Source organism: Euprymna scolopes, chromosome 32, assembly GCF_053919585.1.
Source record: "Euprymna scolopes isolate OS-2025 chromosome 32, ASM5391958v1, whole genome shotgun sequence".
Classification (NCBI taxonomy): domain Eukaryota; kingdom Metazoa; phylum Mollusca; class Cephalopoda; order Sepiida; family Sepiolidae; genus Euprymna; species Euprymna scolopes.
In genome coordinates, this window is record NC_136513.1 from 71,414,087 (window position 1) to 71,430,134 (window position 16,048).

At 32.6% G+C, this 16,048-nt stretch overlaps 1 protein-coding gene across 1 annotated transcript in view; it reads left to right on the forward strand.

The window, feature by feature from the left end:
* Positions 1-14,254: 14,254 nt before the first annotated feature.
* LOC145256117 (uncharacterized) overlaps positions 14,255-16,048 on the forward strand; it is a 93,800-nt gene continuing 92,006 nt past the window's right edge. Inside the window, exon 1 of the mRNA XM_080114703.1 lies at positions 14,255-14,627. The gene's annotated coding sequence lies outside the window, so the exon portion shown is untranslated. The remainder of the gene's footprint in view (positions 14,628-16,048) is intronic.

A 16,048-nucleotide genomic window follows, 5' to 3' on the forward strand; every position in this document is an offset into this window, starting at 1 on the left:
TGCTTTCCAGTTGACTACAATCTGATTGTCTTCAAGTCCAACGTAAACAAGTTCTTGGTGAACCGTCCCCCTAAGTAACCTAATTTACAAAATTTCCACTCCGCTATAATTACATTGACTTTACCCATTAACCTGTATCCTCGAACGACCTTGATGTGGTAATTCCTGTGTATAAAAAAACGGTACGAATGACTGTGCAAAAGCACCAAAACACAGGCAGTCTTCGTGATGCCCCTAAATCTGGTTGTTCTTCGAGTTACTTCTTACAGGGAAAACAATGCTGTCAAGATCCACCGCTTCGGAAGCAAATTTGAAACGGCTCCCCAAATCAAAAAAAAAACAAAAAAAACATGTGCTCTCTTTCTACAGTTAAGAACAGATTGAAGGAATTTAATTTGAGAGGTTGTGTTGCAAGAGGCAAGTCAATGATTTCTATAAAAACAGAAAATGCCGTATGAAATTCGTCGAATGCAATGAAGATCATAATTCTTCATATTGGTTAAAAGAGATTTTTAGTGATGAAAGCAAGTGATGGTAGGCAGTACATCTGTTGAAGGATGGACGAAAAATTTCATCCTAGGTGCACAATTCTAATGCTGTAACGTGGTGGAGGTTCAGTTTTGGTGTGGGGCGTTATTAGTATCAATGGTCCAAGACCTATAGTTCGCTTGCAAGGTCGAATTAATTCGACCAATTACATTAATATGTTGACTGAGCATTTTCTACTCTACGTCGGCTGGAATTTGGATGATAATCCCATCTTCATGCAGGATAATGCTACCATTCACACAGCTGGCAATGTCAAGAGGTTCCTGGAAGAGCATGATATTCTGTGTTTGGATTGGCCTGCACAATTTTCAGACCTCACTCATATCAAAAACATATGGCATACAGCTACACAATGATAAAATTTCAAATCTGGGTGAACTTTGGAAAAAAATTAAAGAGAAGTGGGATGTCTTTTCACCGGAGAATTGTTGCGGACTATTTCGAGGAATTCCCAAAGATTGCAGGATGTCAAACTGCAAAAGAGCAATGCAACTAAATATTAACTAGTTCATTATGTTCCTGTTGAATTTCTGTTGCATTAATGTGCTAAAATTACATTTCTTTTTTCCTTCTCGACTGGAAGTTAATGTTTTTAAATTGACGTGAACCCTAGGATATTTCATTTAAAAAGCAAATGTGTAAAATTATAGAGGAATAAAAAGCGAATCTAGTTAGGTATAGATGAATTTAAAAAGTAAAAGTGTGGACTTTCTTTTTGGCGCCACTATATATATATATATATATATATATATATGTGTGTGTGTGTGTGTGTGTGTGTGTGTGTGTGTGTGTGTGTGTGTGTGTGTATAACGCTGTATTTATGTATATAAATGTATATATTACTATTTTATTTAATCACATAAATTAATATAAGAAGATATAATTTTATGCATACATTTTCAGTATTTACTTTAACAGTGGTCAGTACGGAGGTAGAGCTAGGTAGTAAGTTATGAAAATATATATGCCAATCAAGCTACACAGAATATTCCGCAATTCGTCCTCGTGAGAATCCGTCAGGCTTATGCAAAAAGTTGTGATTATCATGTATTTTTATATAAACACATGATATAATCTCAATTTAATTTCACAGGCAACGTCAGGACATCAGTAGGCTAATATATATATATATATATATATATATATATATATATATATATATATATATATATATATATATATACTAGGGGTGGGGCTTTACCGGGCGTAAAATACGCTTAAATATGATATTTTAATTTGTCCACATTTCATAAATATTATTATAGAGTTGTGATTTCAAAAGTAAAAAAAAGTATTTAGGTGCCATCAGCAAGAATCGAACCTGTAGCATTCAAATCTGGTGACGTTACCACTATAATAACGTGACACGCATATAAACCGATCAAAAATTATAAATTAAAATTAACTAAGATGAATATTTAACGATTTTTTCAATTTTGACCCTTAAAAAAAATTTAAACGGCTAAAAAAACGGCCTATAAAAAATCTAATCATATATATATATATATATATATATATATATATATATATATTGTGGTTGATTTTTTAAACGATATTATGGTTAGCGTCTCCACTTTGGAGATTGGTTTTTTTTTTTGTTTTTTTGTTTTTTTAGAAAATCGCCTATTTTGATTTGGACGTAAACAAATAATATTTTATTTTACTTATTTATTAGTTTTTAAAACAGTAATCTACGTACATGCACGTTTCGGGGCCCTACTCCTCTTCAGCATAATAAAAATATAATAATTAAGTAAAATAAAATTATTTATATATATATATATATATATATATATATATATATATATATATATATATATATGGTCCTTGCTAATGGAATCAGAAATAGCTCCGTTGCTGGGTTCGAATTAGTCGGCTGGTGTTAATTGTGACACGCCGCACTGATGATTCCAGAAAGGATGAAACACTAGTGTCTATAGGTATTTTATTATTATGGTAAATAATTATACATATATATATATATATATATATAATTTTCTGAATATGTGTGTGTATGTTTTAAAAACAAACAACTCACAGATCATTTCTGAACAACAAAGGCTACCCATTTCTCATAACCTGTCATGCTGGTGGCTTTTCACAAATTAGTTTTATTCATCAAATTGCGTGTGAAAAAAATAAATAAAAGACTGAAAACAAACAGACGAGCAATTATTAATTAGCACAGTTAAATTCTTTTTGTCCACTTTGAAAATACAACCTTGAATCTGTGACTTTGTGAATATATATATATATATATATATATATATATAAGCTTTTTTAACTTTGTAGGAACCTTTAAGTGTTCATTCTTTTTCTTTTTTCTTTTTTTTTTACGTAATACTTAACTCGCGCTGATGACAATAACAAACTGTTGAATTTAAATTCACGGGTATGCGAGTAATTGCCAGGAATTTTATTTAATTAAAAATTTAAAGGTGTTTATTTGTTGATTTAAGATATCGTTTGCGACTGTTGCCATGCTTCGTTCTCCATCATCATCATCATCATCATCATCATCATCAGTTAAGTATATTTTAATTAATGCAGAGCCAATTCTTCAGTGAATATTATGTATACAAAAGAAAAATGTGAGCATGAAAAGTAATATGGTTAAGCTTAAACATGGAAAAGTAAAGGACTAGTTGTTAAAACTGGAAAAGAAAAGGACAAGATATTCTAGTGACAAATATAATAAATTTATAACTTAAAATATTGCTGCTTTAAGAATTGATTATATAAAGCTTTAAATTGAATTTTAAAAAATTCTTAATGTTGCAATATTTTAAGTTATAAAGTTATATTTTTTACTAGAATATCTTGTTCTTTTCTTTTCCAGTTTTAACAACTAGTCCTTTACTTTTCCATGATTAAGTTTAACCGTATTACTTTTCATGTTCGCATTTTTCGATTGTAATCCATGATTTTTCCAGGCTTCCAGTAAATTCACTTGTTCTTTGCTTAATTTCAGTCTTATTTTTTTGCCCTCATAAACATAACATACACATATGTAATAGCAATGTACGGCACTCGTCTGCTTTCAATAACCCCCCCCCCATTATCTCCCTTCTTTCATTTTCTCTGTTTCACTTGTTACTTCTCTTTTTGCGAGAGCGGTGAATTGGTAGCAACGTGGTTGCTATGGAAACCAGTCATAAAAAACACCACTCATCTTCTTACTTTTTTTTACGATTTTGAACACTAGTAAATTCATCATAACATTTGTTTTACTAAACGAAAATTGATTTTTTTTTCGCAATGTAGTTAAGAAGGTAAACTGTAATAATTGTTTGAAATTTGGTCGAAAAATGAGCGAGTGGTGAAGCTTTAAAACAGTTGACTAAAACTGCCACTTAACTATAGTACTGCTTTCGAAAGTTAAAAAAAAATACTTAGTTACCATCAGCTAGAATCGAAACCAAAATATTTAGTGCTCCAGTCATGTTCCCAACGGTTTGAGCTAAGCCAAAAGATAGATAAGAAAGTTATCAAATTAAACCAGTTCTAGCTATTATTGAATTTGCGCATGCGTAAAAGTAATAAAACTATGTCGGCAAATTGAGATGAACATGGATTTCAACTTACCAACTTATTTTTGGGCGCGATATTCATCAAATCAAACAAAGATTTTACTCTTTAATGTCTGATTAGTATTTCCTGTTAATTTCAGTGTTATGTGGCAAGTACTTTAAGAATTTATCGGTTAAACACGCATGCGTACACCTATTGTTTTATTTATATAGAAAAGAAATACTTGCAGGGGTAAAGTTTTACTCAAAAAACTATGAACACGTTGAAAGACTTTATCTGAAAAGAAACATCCCGTAGCTGTAAAACGGGAAATTGTTTTTTGTTTTTTTTAAATTACATTCTTCACTGAGTTTGTAACGTCTGAATTGATGTGATTCTGACAAATGCTAAAAATGGTTCTGATTGATATTCTCTTTCTTGATTTGCTTCGTTTGAATTCACTTTCCCAAAAGCAAGCAAGTGTTCACAGGAACGTGTTATTTTCGGCCAATAAAAATCACTACAAATCCCAAAATGAACTTATTGTCAAAGTAATAAGCCAACACAAACTTAAAAACTCCTATAAAGTGGGGAAAACAGCCAAAAGCTATGTAGAGATTTATCCAGCCTGCCGCATCGAACAGAATTCAAGAACGTACACTTAACAACTCCGCTTCTGTGCCTTTCGCTGTGGGAGGTAAAGTGAAATGAACTTTCAATGACTCACGCATGCATTCTTACACATTAATCAGACGAATAAAATGAAATTGTTACTCATATCTATGCACACATTGACAAGAACAAGGTAAACCAACACACATACACAATGCCACGCTGCCAAATACTCACATACGTATATTACTTACATTCACATATTAGTCACACTATGAACATTTTGACTTTGACTACTAACTTAACTTTCATCACCAAACACGAATTTGTAATGATGAACATTTACTAATTGAAAATAACTTGTATATGCTAATAAATTGTTCTATATGAAAATGTTTTGTTATAAATTTTCTTTTTCAATCTTTCATTTACAAAACTATTCATGTTTTAGCAAACACTTGCTTAATGCTGACCTTTCTATTCTCTCAAAGTTTCATTAATTTTATATACATGCAATGCCGTATATACGAGGTGTCTTCAATAAGGTTCCAGGCTTTTTTTTTTTTTTTTTGTACAGGCATTTGAAATTGTTGCAGATTCTTGAAAATTCAATTTGTTATTACTATACATCTTATAAAATGACTGACCAATTTTTATGATTTCAGGTTCAAATAAACAGCTACAGCAGGAATTGGAATACACGTTACTAAAGCCTGATTGTCATAACTGGTGAATTTCAAAAATGTAATCTGGGCATGAGGATACTTTAGAAGAACGATATGCAATAAAATTTGGTTTTAAACTTGAATAAACGTCACAGAAATATATGGAATGCGTCAGACTGATTTTGGACTATCTTGCATGGATCGAGTATCAGTTTTTGACTAGCATAAGAGATTCAAAGAAGGCAGGGAGTTTGTGATTGATGATGAGAGGTGTGAGAGTAGCAAGGAAGTCAGAAAACCAGAGTTGATTGGCCAAATAAAGAATTTCATGGATAAGAAGCGTCGTGTGTCTATAGAGACAATAAGTGTGCCCTTTGATATCAGTATGGGAACCGTACACACAATTATTCATGAGGAACTGAAGATGCAGAAGATTTGTGCAAAGTTTGCCCGAGGGTGTTTCATCGTTTTCACAGACTATTTGACCGAGATGGGCATCAAGACAGTTCATCAACCTCTTTGAATTCACTTTCCCAAAAGCAAGCAAGTGTTCACAGGAACGTGTTATTTTCGGCCAATAAAAATCACTACAAATCCCAAAATGAACTTATTGTCAAAGTAATAAGCCAACACAAACTTAAAAACTCCTATAAAGTGGGGAAAACAGCCAAAAGCTATGTAGAGATTTATCCAGCCTGCCGCATCGAACAGAATTCCTTGCTTCCTGTGACTGTTGGTTATTTCCTAAACTCAAGGAAAATCTTAGAGACTATTATTATAAAACAATTGAGGAGATGATGAGGGTCATTAACATACTCATACAAGAGGACTTCTATATGGCCTTCCAGAAGTTGTTCGAACACTACATTGCAGCTGGAGGAGATTATTTTGAAGGAGACTAGAATTTCATGTGTGTACTCTCAATAAAAGTACCCATACAAAAAAGTTATTGAATGCACCTCATAGCTTTCACTTTCTTCCTTGGTTAAAACATAGCTTTTATACCTAATTAATATAGGCCCTGTCGGTGGGGCATTAGAATACGCCGACTGCCCCCCTGCAGAGGGTAAAAGTCCCTCAATGGGGGTCCTGGATATGACCTTAAACTATATCCAGTGGTGAGGCCCCAGCTTGTGGGCTTTGGGGAGTGTGGAGCCACCCTTTAATTACCATAGCTCCCAGGTCCACTCTGACCCGGAGTGGTAGTACCTGTTAGGGTCCCAACTATGGGTTAAATAGAAACTGACATGAAAACAACAAATATAAAAAAAAATTTTTTTCAAAATCTTTGGATTCGGCATTAAATAACCCAAAAAGGGTTGATATGCCGTAAAACAAAAACAGCCAACCAACCAACTAATTAATATAAATCATTGGTGTGGTTTGAGCAAAACCTAAAAAAACAATCATCATTCAAAAAGGCCCTAACAAAGCCAGAGACCATGTCACAAGATATTCTTTGTTTAATTTTATTTTTGTTATTAAAGGAATTTTGTTTCTTTACTTATTTATTTCAGTTATTTCATGAATCTAACTGATAATTGCACTAGTGACCCTAGATGGAATCGAAAGAACAGTGTGGCTTTAAATTTTGTGAAAAACTTAAACCTTATTTAAACTTATGCAAATGTCTTAATTGTTAACATATCTATTTCTATAAAATTCACAAAAATAATAACTTTACATATATACTAACTCGCCGCCCGGCATTGTTCAGTCGTAAAATATGCTTAAATATGATATTTTAATTTATACAGATTTCGTATTTATTATTATTGAGTCAATTCTCTGTCGATTATTGTACCCGATATGTAATAGTGATTTTAAAAGTAAAAGAAAAAAGATTTCGTATTTATTATTATTGAGTCAATTCTCTGTCGATTATTGTACCCGATATGTAATAGTGATTTTAAAAGTAAAAGAAAAAATTACTTGAGTGCCATCATTTAGAATCGAAACCAAAACATATAGCTCTCCAGCATTATTCATTACCGTCTGAACCAGGTCCATACGTATGTATGTAAAAGGTTAAAAAATAACATTTAAATGTATATTTGCACATGCATAGAAGACCACTTTAAGTCGACTTGCGCTTGCCAAGTTGCAGTTTTTCAATTTTTACCCCATACCAGCTATTTTTATCAACTAAAAACCAAATCAAATTTATTCCATAGGTCCGAATCTTCTATATTCCAAGTTTTAAGTCTGTAGACTAAAATTGACAAAGGAGTTTGGTAAAGACCGTTTCTCAGACAGGCAGACAGGCAGACAGACAGACAGATTGACAGACAGACAAGGTCACTACAATGATCGTTTCAAAAGTAATGCCTCATATATATTTTTATCCTACCCAAATGCAGCAAAGGGGATTGCAAATTGTATTGTTAGGATGACTGAACTTATGCATTCATGACCTGGAAGTTTTATCTCGCTGTTGCAGATATTGAAAGTGTGAGACTCTATGAAATAAACGCCAGTCATGAACGTGTGTCAGAAGCAGAAATGTGTCATGAAATTTCTGACAAAAGTGCATTGCGAATGGTGGTGACTATATAAAAAATAAATTCTGAAGCACAAAAGCTCACTCATTTTAATGGTACCACTCCCGTCTTCATGGTTTTTCAACTTTTTGAGTTAAAAAAATAGGAGGATTATTTTTGGAATGACACTTGTATGACAAAGCATGCTCCAGATTCTCAGGCACAGCCATCATTCATCGTTGGCAAAAGTGCATTTAGAATGGTGATGACTATGTAGAAATATACATTCTGGAGTATAAAGGGTCGCTAGTTTTAATCATACCACTCCTGTCTTCGGACCCCCTCAACTTTTTGTGTTAAAAGAATAGGAGGTTTTACTTTTTGAATGACTCTCCCTCGTGTGTAATCTATATATATATATATATATATATATATATATATATATATATATATATATAGTGTAAGGAGGCAATGGAAAAAATCAAATAAAGTGCTTGATTACTGATATGAGAGCTGAAAATGCAAATATTTATTTCAAAACTATATATACATATTTCAAGAGCGTACCAGTGGTTTCATTGCATTGAAGCAACCATTAAAGGTTGAATAGAATCAATACAATTCATCAGCGACTTTGAAAAGGCGAAACAATGAAAAGTAAATAAACACCGTTTTACGGGTGGTGTTTTTACTCGGAGTTCCTGACGTCAAGATAAACCTTAGTAATCGACTCTAATAGATTCTGCTAAGGGAAGGGAGGGATGGCAAGAAGGGTAATGTAGGGCGTGTGTGTGTGTGTGAGAGAGAGAGAGAGAGAGAGAGAGAGAGAGCGTGTGTGCTCACACACACACGAATTGTATTGATTCCATCTTTTAATGGTTGATTCAACGCAATAAAACCACTGGTACGCCTTTGAAATATGTATATATAGTTTTTTTTTAAATAAATATTATATATATATATATATATATATATATATATATATATATATATGATTTTCAGAATGTGAGAGATTGTATATAATAAATTCCACAGCCAAACAACGTCGCAGCCGACAAGAGCCATGACAGTCAAAGAACCGGAAATCCAAGACTCGAGTTTCGCCCTCATTTGGGCTCATCAGTTAGACACATCCGAACTCAGGATTCGAAACCCTGAGTTCGGATGTGTCTAACTGATGAGCCCAAATGAGGGCGAAACTCGAGTCTTGGATTTCCGGTTCTTTGACTGTCATGGCTCTTGTCGGCTGCGACGTTGTTTGGCTGTGGAATTTATTATATATATATATATATATATATATATATATAACAACGTCGCAGCCGACAAGAGCCATGACAGTCAAAGAATCGGAAATCCAAGACTCGAGTTTCGCCCTCATTTGGGCTCATCAGTTAGACACATCCGAACTCAGGTTTTCGAATCCTGAGTTCGGATGTGTCTAACTGATGAGCCCAAATGAGGGCGAAACTCGAGTCTTGGACTTCCAGTTCTTTGACTGTCATGGCTCTTGTCGGCTGCGACGTTGTTTGGCTGTGGAATTTATTATATACAATCTCTCACATTCTGAAAATCATATATATATATATATATATATATATATATATATATATATATATATATATATGTAAGACTGTTTGCAATGTCGTAAAGGCCAGAACGGGTAAAAGAGAAGATGAACAAGTGAAGACAATAAATGTAATATTCTTTTTCATTAAAACTTATTTGTGATTCAATGTTCAATATATTTTTTTAACTGCTGTCATACAGAATTTGGATTTTTAATAAAATATATTTCCATTTGTCTTTGCGGTTTCTAAATTATTTTGTTTAAATTTTGTAAAGATGCTTTCAAAGAACTGTTGTTTGTTTGGTTTTTTTTGTCTGTTTTTTTTTTTTTTTTTTTTTTTTTGCTTTTTAAATACAAACGCGTGCTTAGGACTTCTATATAAGATGAAGCGTTTCTTAGGCACTCCAGAAAACAAGTGGAGGCTTCGATAACAAAAAAAAAAAGAAAATTACTTTACTAACTATACAAAAGTAACACCTTTACCATTTTTTTTATGAAATTTGGGTGTCCGTGAAAAGATAATTTATCCGACAAATTTAAGACAAAAGTCAAGAAAAAAATTATTTTTAATTTAAAAAAATATTTACATTTTTCCAAGGTTTTTAAAACATCGTGACTATTTGCAATTTAAATTCATACTGCACTGTTGAAAGCTCTTGTTGGATATGCTCACACATATCGACTGTTCAGATGTAACATTCTTTCGGGGATTGATCCACTCGCTTACACAGCATTAGATTTAGGAACTTCTCTGGATCAATTTCAAACATGTGAAATTCGCCTGAGGACTATTTTCCCCAAAACATTACATTGAAGTTCATCCGAGAAGAGTTTCCTGATAATTTACTGACTTTTGAGATTCCATTAAGGATTACCCAAGATTCTTTGCATTGCAGTTTATTTTCGAACAGATTTCTATTGTCGTCTCACCTGGATTTCTATTCCAAGGACTTTGTTTGGACTATCTATTATGTTTTAATTTTTTCTGTTTTATTTTTATTTAAATTTTATTTTTTCTCTTTTTCTCCACCCACTTTTATTATATGTTTCTTTATTTTATTTCCTATTTCATGTTTTCTTCGTCTTTTCCCGTTGTCTGCGCCTTCTCTTACTATTTTTTTTAAATTTTTTCCATTGTGTACACATTTCCCTCGATTTTCAGCTGAATCCCCTTTAATAGTTGCTGTTAATTCACCGCATATTTTTTTCAAATTTTTTTTCATTTCTAATCTAAATGTTCTTTATATTGTCGGTTTTATTTTTGTATACCTTATAATGCCAGTTTTTATCCTCTTCTGACGATATGCATTTAGCTTCGAAATGTCATGGCCTAAAGAAGTTCTTTTCTACTTTCTTCTCATTTTCGTCCTTATTGAAAATGATTTAATAAAGTTCTATGTAACTTTTATTCCTCATCTTTTTAATTTAATTTGTGAATTGCTCCTCTTAACCGGGTAGAGCTATTACTATCTTGACAGGTTTGCTGTATTAAAGATAATATTCTTTCTTGGCTCATTGGGAATCCATCAGAGATCTCATCATAGATGTCCCATAAAGTAAAATTTTTTCTCTTTCTGCTGAACAAAGTGCAAATGAGATAACAGACAGGCATTTATCCTTAAAAATTTTATAGTAAGCCTTCAATACGGAGTGGAACAATAAAGTTGTCGTCCTAAAGAAAACAACGCTACAGCTTTCTTTTAAAACTTTTATCAAAAGAGTCAATTCAGGTAACTTGATTATGTAGTAGAGCTAACATCTCTTCAATGCAACCGCCTTCAGCCTCAATCACCAGTTTGATACGGGTCCTTTTCCAGAAGCGCCGGCGGAAGCTCAGTGGATACTCGGCAGATGGCAGCGATCAGGCTGCCTTTGGTGTTGTGGGAGGTCATGTTGGTGATGTTCTTGATGTATGACCAAACAAAGTAGTCCAGTGGATTCAGGTCAAGGGATGAGAGGGACCAGTGAGAGAAGGGTACAAAGTTAATTCAAGTAACTTGATTATCGTAACACTCCTTCTGAAGCCAAGCATGGGTCTCTTTGGACCTGTGAGCCTGCAAAGAGTCCTACTGCCACACCCAGGGTCTGCCAGCGGCCACTTAATTGCACCAGGAGATCACCACACTCTTCAGCACATCCAGGTAGACTTTGGTGTTGACTTTCAAGCTGACTTTGAAGATGTGAGGTGGCATAACGTGGCCCTCATTTGAAACCATACCAAAGACTATAACCATCGTTTGACTCATTGGTCAAAAGGTCTTCATCAATTCGCTCTTTTAATACTTCATTGTAATACAGCTTCCTATTCCAGTAGCTTCTTTCCAAGGACTTCAAGATTGTGGAACTCTCTTCCTGCTCGCTGTTTTTCTTCTACCTACAGCCTTAGTCTTTTCAAGACTAAGGTCAACAGGCATCTTCTGTCTTTTCAATTATCAGCTTTTGTTCTTGTAAGCACCTTATATCAAGTGGCTTTATGCCTTGTCTCGAGCGATTCCCATATAAGGAAGGTATACCAAGATAACTAGGAATTGCATTGAGTTGCAAAAATTAGGAACACATGAATTACAGAAAATCTGTAATAATGTGATGCACAAGAGCAATGCATAATTCTGCCATTATCTATTATGATGTTGCATGCACATATACATAAAACTCCGCTTTGGACTTCACAAATTACTCCCTCCCAAATTTCCGACAAATGTGATCAACAGTTAAGTACCTAATGGAGAAGGACGAAAGCCATAGAGCGGGGAGGAAGAGATGGTAGATAGTAGTGCTGTGATCACTAATCAGAATCAGAATCGTGAATCAGAAAAATCAGGACTTTTGCGGGATATCGGAATTGGTATCAGAATCAGAAAAATTGTGCCTATTTTCTGATACCAAAAATGATTCCTTTAATTATCTGTTTTATTTGATTTTGTTTTAAACAAACTCTTTCACTGCTGGTAGCAATAATAAAACAATAACTAGAACAATGACAACAAAATATTCTTTTCATTTTTTTGACTCTCGAGTGTGTATCCGTTGATATCTTATATGCTTTTTTATAGAGTGGTTCTCGGTTGTCTAATTGTGTCGGGTATATACTCGAGAGTCAAAACAAGAAAAATATTCTGTTGTCACAGCTCTAATAATAAACATTTAACTAAAACTAAAATCTATACATCAATATATTTCATTATATTTTAAGGGTACAAAACTTTATTATAACTGTTAAAAAAAAATTAACACTGAGTTTTTTTTTGTATCTATGGTAAAAAGAAGGATGGAGGGAAAACATTTAATTGAATGAAAAAAGAAATTAAATAAATAAGGAGGTAGAGTCAGCCAACAGGGTTTTGCCCTCACTTTTCTAAGCCGAATCGAGGGGTTTTTCTTTTTTGTTGTTGTTGTTTTTTGTTGTTGTCTTTTTTTTTGGTGGGGGTGTATACGGAAACGAATTCAAACGGGGGAACGACTAAAATAAATCTATCGTTGTTATAATCATACAATGAAGAGGAAACGCCTTTGAGACTCGCCATTGCATAATTATCACAACGATAGATTTATTTTAGTCGTTCCTCGTTTTTTTTTTTTGTTTTGTTTTTTTTTCCGATAGTTTGATTTGATTTTAGTCATTCCCCGTTTCAATTCGTTTCCCTATACAAAAAAAGAAAATCGATTCGGCTTTGAAAAGTGAGGGCGAAACCCGGTCAGCTAACTCTACCCACTTATTTAATTTTTTTTTTTCTAACGTCCATTAAATGTTTTCCTTCCGTCTTTCTTTTTACCATCGATACAAAAAAAACTCAGTCCTCCTTTTTTTTAACAGCTATATATATATATATATATATATATATATATATATATATATATATATATATATATATATATATATATTAAAACTACAGTAAAACTAAAATCTATATATCAACTCCCCTTCAACATATATCAACCCTGTCCTTTTTACGCTTGAGGAAATATATGTACGTTTCATATGCATTTTTACTCTGATTGGGGAAAAAATAACAACTCCATAATGAAATATTTAGAGATTTATGGAGAATCAGAATCTTTTTTTTTTTTTTTTTTTTTACATAGGCATCACAACATTATCAAGGCCAAGAGGCCACTCAAGGATAAGGGTTAAAGAGTGTACAGTAGAAATTGGACAATATAGTAATCATTAGTAATGAAAATTTGGTAAATTTGATAACTTATATGGAACGGCTCATCAAGAACTTATTTACGTTAGACTTGAAGACAACCATATTGTAGTCAGCCGGAAAGCAGGAAAACGGAAGACAATTCCACAGGCGTGCAGTTCTAAGAAAGAAGCTTTGTTCATGGAATCTACGTTTAGGTTTAGGCACAGATAAAGAGTGGGGGGAATTATTGATAGTGTTTACAGCTATACGAGTGTTTCTTGTGAAAGTTTGGCGAGGGGGGACTATAGATTGAAGCTCAGTCGAACACTTTCCATGAAAATAACGATACATCAGAGACAAACTCGCAACATCTCTTCTGTGAGATAGAGGTTGCAAGGAAGAGAAAAGGAAATCTCCCACGAGGCTACGAAGTCTATTTTGAACTCTATCAATCGGAATCAATAATTGCATTGGAATCGAGAAAAATAATGGGATCGTCCCATCAGTAGTAGATAGATATTTACATGCATTTAAAATGTGCTAATATAGTTAAGAACAGATAGATACAAAAAGAACGAGATTTGGATTGGATAATCATAGAAAAATATATAGGCTTGCGGTAACCTGTCTGCTTGATAGATAACAAACACTGGGAACATAATCGACCGATGTGGTTAGAAAGATTTTTTCCTGAAATTTTACACACCAAACAAGTTTCGCCCAGTTTTAAACCAGGACAATCTTTGTGAGAAGTAGTTTTCTTCCGCTACTACTTATTCTTTTTAAAATCTATGGCACCAAGAGATGAGAGCTGACCTTGCTGTTTTTCACGTTGTCAATACAAGATTTTAAAAAAAAAAGAACACAGAAATTTGCTCGCCAATCAACATGAGTAGCAGTTGTTGCGTGTCTTTACTTTTCCTGCTCTGAGAATATCTTGTTATTCTATTATGAATTATGGACAAAACATATTTTTTCTATCCAGCCAATCCTAACTCTGCTGTTATACCGAAAAAAAAACTTTTATGCATAATTTTTGTGGACGATCACTTACGCACATTTTAACTTGGAGGATTTTCCTCTCTTCTCTTTGAGGACATTTTCTAGTTTAAAGGTACGTTTTTATTTCCTTTTATTGAACTTTTAATTAAAATTGATTTCAATAATTCATAAATAGTAATTTTAAAAACTGAAACAAAGAACTAAGTGAAACATAATAAAAAGCAAATTTCTTTTTTATTTCAATTTATAATGAGGAATATATATATATATATATATATATATATATATATATATATATATATATATATATATATATATATATATATATATATATATATATATATATAAAATGAAAATTACAATTGAATTTACCAAAATGATCCAAGATGGTAAAATTAAAGTAAATTATAAATATTAAAGAATTAATATTTATAAACTTATCTCAGCCAGATATAAAAGCTCGATAATACCAAATAGGAAATAGAGCTTATAATATGAGCAAACAGTTAATGAAATATGTTAAAAAAACACTTTGAAATGAGTTAAAAACATATTTAATTTGAAAAGGAAACACTAGGTAAATGGATAGTCCTTAATCTGCAGAGTTTCGAAGAAATACTCTCCTTCTCATCAGAGGGTAGGAATTAGCAAAATGCAGGATCGGATTTTGCATGCAGAAGTATTTGATGAAACAACAAATAAGTCAAAGATCCTACTTGAAAACAAAATAAGTTAAGCAGGGAATATGGTAAAGAAAAAGGTGATATATATATATATATATATATATATATATATATATATATATATATATATATATACTCTCCCATTGATTTCGATGTATGAGGTTCTGCCACAATAACTAAGTTGCTCAGAAATCCACACAGATGATTTGTTTATAGTGGTGAAGGCCTTGTGTAGAACCATCCACATTTGGGTATTACTGCTAACCTCCATCGGTGCAGATAACTGCCACAGGACAGAGTATACAGGTTTTACATCAGAGTTTCCTTCTCCTAGATGCATATCTTAACGAAGACTGGGGGTGCATCTCTCCCAGTGAATTAATGCACCTCCAGATACCAACCTGGAAATTTCTACAACTGCGCGGATATATATATATATATATATATATATATATATATATATATATATTGATTTTGTTATTGTTCCTTCTTATGAAACGGATTTTTAATTTAATTATAATTTGATTTTTAAATTTTAAATTATCAATCACATTACTTAATATTGAATTAGCTCTAGGACATTTAACTATCGAGCTTATTATATATCTAAATTACAACGAGCACTTTCTATTTCCTGTATTTTAATTAAACTAGTAATTTCACTGTTACATTAAAATACACTCAGCTCTTTAGACTATTGTTCTAATCTCCTTTAAATTATATATATATATATATATGTGTGTGTGTGTGTGTGTGTGTGTGTGTGTGTGTGTGTGTGTGTATATATATATATATTAATGAATAAAACATAATAAAATTTCAATAAATTTTTTTTTTACATGGTAGTCAC